The sequence below is a fragment of the Cupressus sempervirens genome, chromosome 10 (assembly GCF_028749045.1).
Source record: "Cupressus sempervirens isolate cs-2001-9-10 chromosome 10, ASM2874904v1, whole genome shotgun sequence".
Classification (NCBI taxonomy): domain Eukaryota; kingdom Viridiplantae; phylum Streptophyta; class Pinopsida; order Cupressales; family Cupressaceae; genus Cupressus; species Cupressus sempervirens.
Window position 1 is genome coordinate 260,086,539 of NC_143127.1, and position 11,596 is coordinate 260,098,134.

Consider the following 11,596-nt stretch of genomic DNA (forward strand, 5'->3'; position numbering starts at 1 on the left):
TTTCTTATTCTATTTCCCGCTCTGCTACTGCAGCATACTCCCCTGTAGAATGAATATCAAGTCCTCTTGAGATGATGTGTTGTAGAAATGAATCTCATTCTTCTTTCAAACTTTCCAATTTCTTTGAACTAGGATGAGCATAACTACAAGAAAAACAAAGATAATATCCAACTTCTCCACATTGTAGCTTTGATTCTTTAATGCTGTAAATGTCACAGAAAATTCTTCAACATGATTCACTATACATGAAATCTGCATCCCTACATAAAAATTATTAGAAGAAAACATATCATCATCATTAAGATTATTTGAGTTCTCTTTTTGAATATGAGCTTCCTTATACACCATGTAATGTGCATCATATCTATCTTCATCAATAGTAACCATAAACTTATCTGCTTCTTGACTATCAACCAGTTTCACATCTTGAATCTTAAGAATCGTATTTATCTCTTCTTCCTTTATTAAACATTTATCATCATCTTGATCTTCTATAGTAATCTCACTTTCAAATATCTCTTTCTTATTACAACTTTGCTCAAGAACAATAACAATATTGCACTCTTTCCTTTCTTCTCCAAGCTGAGTTTCCATACTACCGCCATGCCTTTTCCATTCTCCCACAATGGCTGCAAATTTTTTCCATAAATCAGATTCTTCTTTAGAACTTGCTGTTACACATTCCTTAGCTTCATCTTCATGCCATTCCTCTTGACATTTTTCTTCATTATACATGTTTAAGGCTTCATCAGTTGCCTCCAAAATCTTTTCCATAGGAGTACCTTCCAACATTGTACTCTTCTCTATTTTCAAAGGACATGTTATTGTTCCAACCACAAATTTTTCACACTCAAATCCCATAGGACTTTCCTCTTTATTCTTCTCATCAACATTTACTTGCTGCAATTTATCTTCTTTCTGCTCTTTAGGTTCTTTCCCTTCCAAAGGACAACTTACATCTATCATTGTTGAGATTTTTGTACCAACTTCACATACATCTACACTCTTTATGGCTGCCTTCTCTGTAGTTTCATTTGCCTCTACCAAAACTTCTTTCACTTCATCATGCATTGGAAATGCTATCCTATCAATAAGACCTATACTTCTTGATTCCTTCCATGTTGTATCATCCTTCAATGGAAGCAAAACCATCTTCTTCCCATTCTTGTTGATGGTATATGTGTTCTTTCTACAATCATATATGGTTGACCTGTCATATTGCCATGCTCTTCCCAAAATCAAGTGACAATCTTTTAAAGGCATAGTATCACATTCAATGGTATCAAAATATGGTCCAATGTTAAAAGAAACATATGACTTTTCGAAGACATCAATCCACTGTTCATCTCCTAACCCATAAGCTTTGTAAGGTAAATCATGAGGTACTCTTGGAAGATTCAGTTTCTCAACCATTTCTACTGAGATTATATTTTCAAAGGAACCACTGTCAACTATAACTTTGCATACCTTATTCTCGCACTTGCACTTTGTTCAGAATATAGAATGTCTTTGGCTATAGCTTTGTCTTTTTGCTTCTTCTTCTTCCACTATGATGCAGAGCTACACTTTGGAAACCTGTCGTGGATATACTCAACTCGAAGGGTTGCTTCAAAGGCTCAAACTCATCAATCCGAAAACCTTCACAAAGGCTCTGATACCAAAAATGATGCAGAGCCATACCTTGGAAAGCTCAGGAGGAATACTCACTCAACTGAGTTACTTCAAGGGGCAAAACATCAATCAGTCGGGATCGAACTCGAACCAAACTCAAGATTGGATTAATCAGAATATATAAATCTCCATAGTTTATCTTCACCCGCACACCAAGATCTTTAACCCAGAATGTCCTCAAAGAAAATATATTTGCACTTTTACAAGAGAGACCAAGATCGAATTATTGCCAAACTCCATAGTCGATTATCTATATCCTTTCTAAAGCAAAAACTGAAACTTTTTTTCTATTACCCAAATTCGAAAAATCTCTTACATAGCCAACCGACTTATTTAAAACTAACTCTCCTTTTCTAATAAAGGATGAGAAACATTTTTTCGTCTTCTACCCCAAGAAAAGGATAAGAATTTGAAAACTGCCTACTACCTATTATTGGAATCTGACAATCATGCAGTAGGCCACATGTTTTTTTCCGTCTTCTATCCAAGAAAAGGATAAGAATCCAAAACTGCCTACTACCTATTATTGGAATCTGACAATCATTAAAACTATTCTAATTTAAAGAATCTACACCCGGTCCTAGGTGGCTATATCTAGAGAGCTCATCGAACTGCTACTCTGGGTATGCCACCACATGTAGGACGTTTATTGAAAACATTAAATTTAAAATACACAAAACATAAACCTTTCTTATTCTATTTCTCGCTCTGCTACTGCAGCAAGAATTGGGTGATCAAATATTCTCAAAGGAGTAGGAAAATCCCTGTACACACAATGTTGCTTTGCATTCGTAGAAATATCAAATAGAAAACAAATGACAAAATAAATAAAGAACTGTGATTATGCACTAACAGTCCTTGTAATCAAAATCGCCTGGTCCTAATACATTAATGTGTTGTCTCAGGGCAAAAATATTATAGACTTATTTAATTATTATTTTAAAACAGTACATCATAAGGAGAAATAAATATAAGGTCCACTTTTTTATAAATTTAATACTTAGGGCAACAAAGAAACTAAGGGGTCTAGATATCAAAAGGCATAAGGGCCTTTTCCTATGTTATTTTAAGATAGTACAAAGTTGCATTTCCTAGTTAATAAGTCTGGGTAAAATCTTTATGTACAAAAGGGATATTACTTGTTACAAAATAATAATTTAAGTAATTAAATCCTTTAAGATTTTTTTTTTAATATATTGTAATATTTTTTAAAAGAAGAAAGAAGTTCTTTAAAATATATTATTATTTGTTTTATTATCTAATAAATTAATAAAATATGTCTGTGCAAGAAGCATGTTATATTGACAAAGGATATCTTATAGAGTCACATTTTTATAAAGTCACATTTTTTTTAGTGATGAAAGTTTTCCAATATATATGTTTATGCAATAAGTATGTTAACTTCAATTTAAGAATTGACAAATGAGATTAATTATTATATTATCTAATTATTCTCACATCAAAGAAATGATATAAGTTTTGCATTGTCTAATAAATAAAACATCCTGGTACAATAAGTGATAAAGATTCTTGAAAAAATATAGTACAGAAATATAGTGAAAAAGTTTATTTATTATTTATTAGTAATATAATGATTAAATATATATATTTCAAATTTAGAAAATTATTCCTCTATAAAATCCATAGCAAATGACACCTCTAAGTGGAATAAAATGAAGAGACTAGTTAGGCTAGATCAGAAAGTTTTGATCCAATGTTTCTACTCCTTGCACTCTTTGAGATTTCGACGATAGATGACATAAACATTGACACAAATAATACACACAAAATCAAACTAGCAACATTGTCTTTTTGTCAAGAAATAATAGATTTTGTGTAAATTTTCTTCCTACTTTTTATCTTAAGTTAAACAAAGAAGTTGTTCTTGTAATCTACAAACTTAAAGTTGAGATAATCATATAATTTTTTGCCTTTTTGCAACTAAAATCTCATAGTAGTCAAAATGATTGGTACATGGCTATTCAACAACGCAGTCTCATTTCTAGATATAAATTACCAATAGCACAAGGCAGGGACTCAAGCTCTCCTAGAGCTCTTATTTGGAATGGTTTTAAGAAATTGAGTTTTATCACGAATAAATAAATGTGAGATTTTAACAATGTTCAAAAGATTAAGTGGTTTGTGAGAATTAGAGAAATTACAAAAATGCATTTGATATTTTTTATTTGAGATAAGATTATTTAATGAAATTGATCAACTTTTTTCAAATGTTAAATATTTTATTGTGCATCATATTTAAGAAGTGTGTTATTTTAGCTAATATCACCTCCTTAAATAAGGTAGTTAACTTATTTTTTGTCAACTTATCTTCATTCTAGATATGGACATCATCATAGGCTACAACATATTTTATGGTGAGGTGTCATTTTGTTTGCATTGTTCTCGTGCTACAAAATAGTAATGTTCTTATTAAGTCTATCAAATTTCCATAATCCATATTGTTGCATATATTCTTTTTGGCATAGATTTTGTAGATAATTTTATCACCAATGTTTCAGATCATGCTACATGATCCATCATTGGGGTGCAAGACAGCAAAGGAACATGTTCTCATTTTTCACTCCTCTTAGGCATTGTCCACTATATTGATCTTGTATCTAAGCTAATGTCAGCTAGTCCTTAACTAGATCATCAAGTATGTATTTTGAGTATAGTCTCATGTGGATTTAAACTCTTTGATCAAGACATCTTTTCTCTATCCAAATTATCTTATCCACATGATTGTCCTTAATTTCTCCCACACACTTTTTTACTTGTCATTAGTGCTTGGATGTTATTGCATGTAAATTAAAGCATTGTAAATTGCATTCGTATGAAATTTCTCGCTTACCTAGGCCCTACGTTATTATAGATGTCCTATGACCAACCTTGTTCATTACTTCTTAATTTTGATTTAATTTTTTCTTTTCCTTTCAATTTAGGACCCTAGGTCCCAATACATTAGAGGAAGCAAGATGCCTTGGAAACCCCACTCCAAGAAGTGAGTTCACTTGGGCACCCCACTCCTCAATGTTTGGCACCAAATTCAAACAACTTAATGATTAGATTGTTTTTGCAATAATCCAATCTCATTCCTGACTTGGTTTATGTTTAACACCATAGGAAGAGGTGTAAATCCAAGTCTTGAGAAGAGAATTGTCTCTAAAGGGATCTAAAACATGGAGGATAACTCAAAGAATTTATTGAATAACGTACATAGGCATGGCAATGTAAAATATGAACACAAGGAAAATATTATATTTGTATCCATTCAAATAAGAGATTGCACTTAATTGTTGTGTGTGTGTGTGTGTGTGTGTGTGTGTGTGTGTGTGTGTGTGTGTGTGTGTGTGTGTGTGTGTGTGTGTGTGTGTGTGTGTGTGTGTGTGTGTGTGTGTGTGTGTGAATATAAATCAAGGAGTGGAGTGAATGCCCCCACATTAAAGTGATTGCAAACACCTTAATGTGAGCAATGGCTTTCCCAAAACATACATGCAACCATGAGAGGTGTTTCCACTATGAGATGCCTTCAAACAAGGACAAACTAAGGGAGATGAAATACACAACAAAGAGACACAAAAGGGATCATATGATAACTCATGTATAACATAATTATATATAAAATAAATTCATCATTCCTAGAGGTGGTAGAACTACAAGCACAATGGAAGAATGACAAGTAAGAGATACAAAAAAAAGAGTTTTTTGGGTTGTTGTTACAAAGAACAAGAAGAATAGGTAGCTGCTATTTTGCATCATCCCTAGTCAAACAACAAAAAGGCACATTTCCAAAAAATATAACACGTACAACATTAGTTCTATGCAACATGTATAAGAAATTAGATACAAATGGAGGAATGTCATGACAGGTTGATTCCTTTGTCATCTTACACCAATAGAAAAACAAGTGTCTTTTACATAAATATAAACATGAAATATAATAAGTAGTAGATCATGGAGGTGTTGGAAATGAGAATAGAGTAACTGAGAGGGGGAAGGGGTGAATCAGTTACTCCAAAAACTTTCACAGTCCCTAAGATGTCTGAATATCTCCTTGATCTGATTAACATGAAGTGCTAAAACTTGATAATGCAGCAAATGACAAATGTTAAGAACTGATATGTTATCGTGCACAAAGAAATTTAGCAATTAAGAATGCAGGAGACACCAGATTTAACGAGGAAACCCAATATGGGAAAAACCACCAATGTAACTAGATACTGTTTTTCACTCTTCTGAAGTGAGCCCTGTTAGGAGCCAACCCTGTTAAAGGTTACAAAAACACACTGTTAGATGTGACCCTATTAAAGGATTTAATCACCCTGTTAGGAGTGGCCTTGCTAAAGGTCTTTAGAACAATTCAATTGAACTGTCACCTTGTTAGAGGATTTATTGAATGGCTATTAAACCAACTCTGTTAAGAGATTTTGAATTCACTGTTACAGTGCTTAGAAAGCAACAATGAAGTGACCTGACATAAGGTACAACTTATCTTTGCTGATTGTAGATCTCTGTTATGCTTGGTTGGATCCTCACTTGATCAAATACAACTTTACAGCTCCTTCGGCACATCTGATCCTTCATCAAACTTTGCTCAACATTCGCCTTATCATTTCATACTATAATTTGCATTCATAACTTCCCCTTTTTTTTAATCTCACACACTTAATTCATAACTGGAATGACCATATATACCTTTCAGATTATCTAAGTCAGCTCGAATCACTGACTAAACAAACAATTACAATAGTCGGCTAGAAGTAATTAATTTGCAAATCCCTATACTGGCTAACCCTGCACAGTAATCTTTGTCAGAAAATAATTCTTGTTTTGACCGACTGAGCTCGGTGAATACGGCGAATTTCGTGACAATCCTTCAATCGTCGGGAGAACTCGGTAAGTACTAAGTTTCCTGAGATAATCGAGTGAGCTCGGTGGAAACTATCCTTTGGAGACCGAGTGAAGCTCGATTAACACTGACTTCTCCATAATTCCTTTGATGACCGAGTGAGCTCGGTGGAAACTTCCCTTTGGAGACCGAGTGAAGCTCGGTTAATACTGACTTCCTCATTTCCTTTGTTGACCAAGTGAGCTCAGTGATCACTGTCTCTCACCTTTCCTTTGTTTGATCGAGTTAGCTCGGTTGACACTATCTTCCACATTTTTTTCGATGACTGAGTGAGCTTGGTTGACACTGTAGATTGCATTGCAGACTGTCTGAGCTTGGTGAATTTGAGACTAATGATTGATATGACACTTGTGTGACATCAAGGACAACATTATCCAACAATCTCCCTCTTTGGCATTGATGGCAACACAACATGTCATAACAGAATGAAATTTTTGAAAACAAGTCCAACAAGATAACAGACTTCTCCCTCTTTCAATAATCTCCCTCTGTTAAGGGACTACATGACAGACTTAACAAACTTTTCAAATTTCACAAATTTCATAAGGATATGACAGTAAATCTCTCCCTCTTTGACAACACATGCCAAAGACGATAGAAGTTAAGTGAATTGTAATGTACCTTTAGTACTGATTCATATGCAATGATTTTTTATTAAACTGCATCAACAGATAGATCTTCAATCTTTCATGCATTGATGCATCACTAGAGCTCATTTTTAGTGAACTTCAGATAGGGGAATGACCCTTAACTTACCTCGGAGATACAAAAATGCATCCTTAGGTAAAGGCTTTATGAATATGTCAGCAATTTATTCCTTTGTATGGACATATTCCAATCTGATCTCCTTGTCTTGCACCAATTCTCTGACAAAATGATATTTTATTGCAATATGCTTGGTCTTTGAATGCATCACTGGATTCTTAGATATGTTGATTGCACTAGTATTGTCACAGAACATGACAACTGGTTCTTTGATGTCCATCTTCATTCCTTGCAATAACTGCTTAAACCAAACAATATTTGAACAGTTTACTGCTATAGAAACATACTCTGCCTCTGCTGTAGATTGGGATGTACAATTCTGCTTTTTGCTTGTCCAAGAAACCAATCTTTTTCCAAGAAAGAATGCTCCTCCACTTGTGCTTTTTCTGTCATCAAGGTTTCCTGCCCAATCAGCATCAGTAAACACTTTCAAATCTAAATTACCTCCAAATTTGTACCATAAACCATAATCTTCAGTTTCTTTTAAATATCACATTATTCTTTTGATTGTCATCAGATGAGTTTCTCTTGGTTTTGCTGAAAATCTTGCAACAATACCAACTGCAAGGGCAATATCTGGCCTGGTATGAACTACGTATTGCAATTTTCCAATCATAGATCTATACAATGTTTGATCTACCTCTTTGGATTCATCATCTTTGGTAAGTTTCAATCCAGTACACATAGGAGTTCCAATAGGTTTACAGTCCTCCATACCAAACTTTTTCAATATCTCTCTAATGTATTTTGATTGAGTGATGTAGATTCCATTCTTATTTTGTTGAATTTGGAGACCAACAAAGAATTTTATTTCACCAAACATAGACATTTCAAATTCCTTGTTCATTTGTTCTGAAAATTCTTTGCAAAGATCATCATGCCCTGTGAAGACAGTATCATCTACAAATATTTCTACCAGGACAATCTTATTATTTGATCCTTCCTTTATATACAAGCTATTGTTATCATTAGTTCTTTGAAAACCAATCTGAATAAGATAGTTATGCAATCTTTCATACCATGCTCTAGGGGCTTGTTTCAGACCATACAGTGCCTTGTGTAATTTGCAGACCATGTTCTTTTTATCTGGATCAACAAAACCTTCAGGTTGTTCAATGTAAACCTCTTCATCCAGTATTCCATTGAGGAATGATGACTTGACATCCATCTGATAAACTTTGAATCCTTTGTGAGCAGCATATGCAAGTAAGGTTCTGACTCCTTCCAATCTTGCAACAGGAGCAAAGGTTTCTCCATAATCTATGCCTTCTTCTTGAGAGTATCCTTTGCATACTAATCTAGCTTTGTTTCTGGATACTTTACCATCTTTAGTCAACTTGTTTCTGAATACCCACTTGGTTCCAATTACATTCTTATTTTTAGGTCTGGGTACTAGAGTCCATGTCTTGTTTTTCTCTATCTGTTCTATTTCCTCGTTCATTGCCTGAATCCAACTATCATTTGCCAATTCATCTTTAATGCTTCTAGGTTCAAAATCAGCAAGTAAACAAGTATTTTTCAACTTGCTTCTTGTCAAGGTTCCTTCATACTTGTCTCCAATGATTTGATCTAATGCATGATGTCTTCTGACATATTTAGCTAATACAGGTTCTTTGCCTCTTGAATGAGTTTCATTGCTATCTCCTTGTGCTTCAATTTCATGTTCAGGTTGTTCTGGCTTGGTAAGAATTGGCTTGAGTGCTTCAGACTCGGTAGATACTTGCTTGGTAATGTCTGAATGTTTTTGTGGCTCGGTTTGAACTTTTTATAACTCGGTTACTGATGACTCAGGAGTTGAGGATTCTTGAGTGAACAGTATACTTGGTATAGTATCAGGTTCAATGTAAACAAATCTTCTGTAATCTTCAGGTACCTTTTTGCTTTCTTCCTCAAATTTGTCTGCAAACTCATCAACTTTCACATGTGCACTTTCTATGACTTTGTGAGTGGATAGATTTAAACATCTATATGCTTTGCTTTTGCAAGAATATCCTAAAAATATTCCTTCATCACCTTTTACATCAAATTTTCTTTTTCTAGATTCTTTCAAAATATAACATTTGCTTCCAAATACTTTCAGATAACTTACATTGGGTTTGTAGCCATACCATAATTCATAGGGAGTTTTGAATGAGTCCTTTTTCAATTGTACTCGATTTAAGGTATGAACTGCAGTGCTGATGGCTTCCTTCCAGTATTTGATAGCAATGTTCTTTTCTATCATCAGGGTTCTTGCACAATCCATGATGGATATGTTTCTTCTTTCAGCTATTCCATTTTGTTCAAGAGTTCCTGGTGCTGAAACCTGTCTTTTAATACCTTTTTCAATGCAGAAGTTGTTGAATTCATGTGAGATGAATTCACCACCTCTACCTGACCTTAAACATTTTAGTCTTTTTCCCATTTCTTTTTCAACTCTTGCTAAATACCATTTGAATTTCTTAAATGCTTCTGATTTATTCCTTAGATACATGACAGTCATCATTCTTGAGTAGTCATCAACAAAAAGAATGAAAAACTTTTCTCCAGTATAGCTTTCTATTCCAATGGGTACACATAAATCAGTATGCACAATTTCTAATATATCTTCAGACTGATAGTTCTTACTTTTAAAACTAGTCTTTTCCATTTTACCAATCTGACAATTCTTGCATAGACCAACCTCAGGTTTCTTAATGTTAGGAATGCCTCTCACTTTCTTGAATTTGCTTATTTTTACCAGATTATCAAAATTGACATGACACAACCTTTTATGCCATAACCAACTTTCTTCAATTTGAGCAATAAAACATGAGCATTCACCAAGTTCTAGATAAAACAAGTTACCTTTAGTTTGGGTGCCAGATCCTATCAGCTTTCCTTGCTCATTCAACAGTCTTGCCTTTCCATGCATGAATTCCACCTTGAATCCAATATTGAGTAACTGTGCCACACTTAGCAAATTATGTTTAAGACCTTCAACCCAATAGGCATTATTACATACAAGTCCTTTGGTTAGACAGATTCTTCCTCTTCCTTTTATGAAACAAGGTTCATTATTACCAAACCTTACACTGCCACCATCATAGTCTTCAAACTGATCAAACTTAGTTTTATCACCAGTCATATGATGTGAGCAACCATTGTCTATAATCCATGTATCATTCTTACTTATATGAGAAATAAGTGCCATTTTATCTTCCTCATCACTATCAGAATCATCTTTAACGGCAATATAAACAATTTCATCCTCACTATTATCAGAATCTTTAGAATTTTCAGCCATGAAGCATGACTTCTTACCTTTGTTCTTGGATGATTTGAAGTCTTTCTTGCCATTCCATTTCTTTTCATCATGATTTTTCTTGTTTGGACACCTTGCTGCAATATGACCAATTTCTTCACAAGAAAAACAGATTAGGGGAACTTTACCTTTGTATTTTCCTCTACCTCTAGAATATTTCTTTGCTAGTAGAGCTTCAATCACTTCGAGGTCACTGTCTGAACTTTGGCTTGATTCATTTTCACTTTCTGACTGAGATTCCTTCTCCTTTTTGTTTTTTTCTTTGAGTGAGAGCTTGGCTTGAAATGCTGATTCAATGTTCTTGGAAGCTGGAACATAGTTGTCAAAGTTATCTAGTTCAAATGCAGTTAGTCTTCCAACTATGGCCTCAAGATTTATCTGATGATTTGCTTGACACCTTCTTTCCTGAATTGCAGAAACTCTGATTACATAAACGGGAAACAAGGTTCTGAGAACTTTTATTATAACTGTTTCTCCTTTGATATCACCTCCAGATGCTCTGATCGCACTCACACATGCTTTAACTCTTTCAACATACTTTGCAATGTTTTCATTCTCTCTCATCCTAATTTGATCAAATTGTCCTCATAGACTTTCTGCTTTTGCTCTTCTCACATTATCATCTCCTCCATAGATTTCTTTTAGCTTGTTCCACATCTCAAAGGCAATTTTGCAGTCCTTAATGTCATCAAATTATTCATAACTGAGAGCGGATGCTATGTCTATCATCATATTGTTGTGAGTCTTCTTTTTAGCAATGTCATTGACAGACAATGTGCCAGGAGGTTCTTCATATTTTTCTTCAAGGTATTTTAGTCCAGTATCACCAACAGTAGCCAGATGAAGTCTCATCAATCCTTGCCATGCAGAGAAGTTATCTCTATTGAGTTTTGGAATTTCTCTTTTGTAAGACATCTTGATCTTTGGCTTAGATCCTTGAAATCTCTTCTTGCAAGCACCAAATGTTC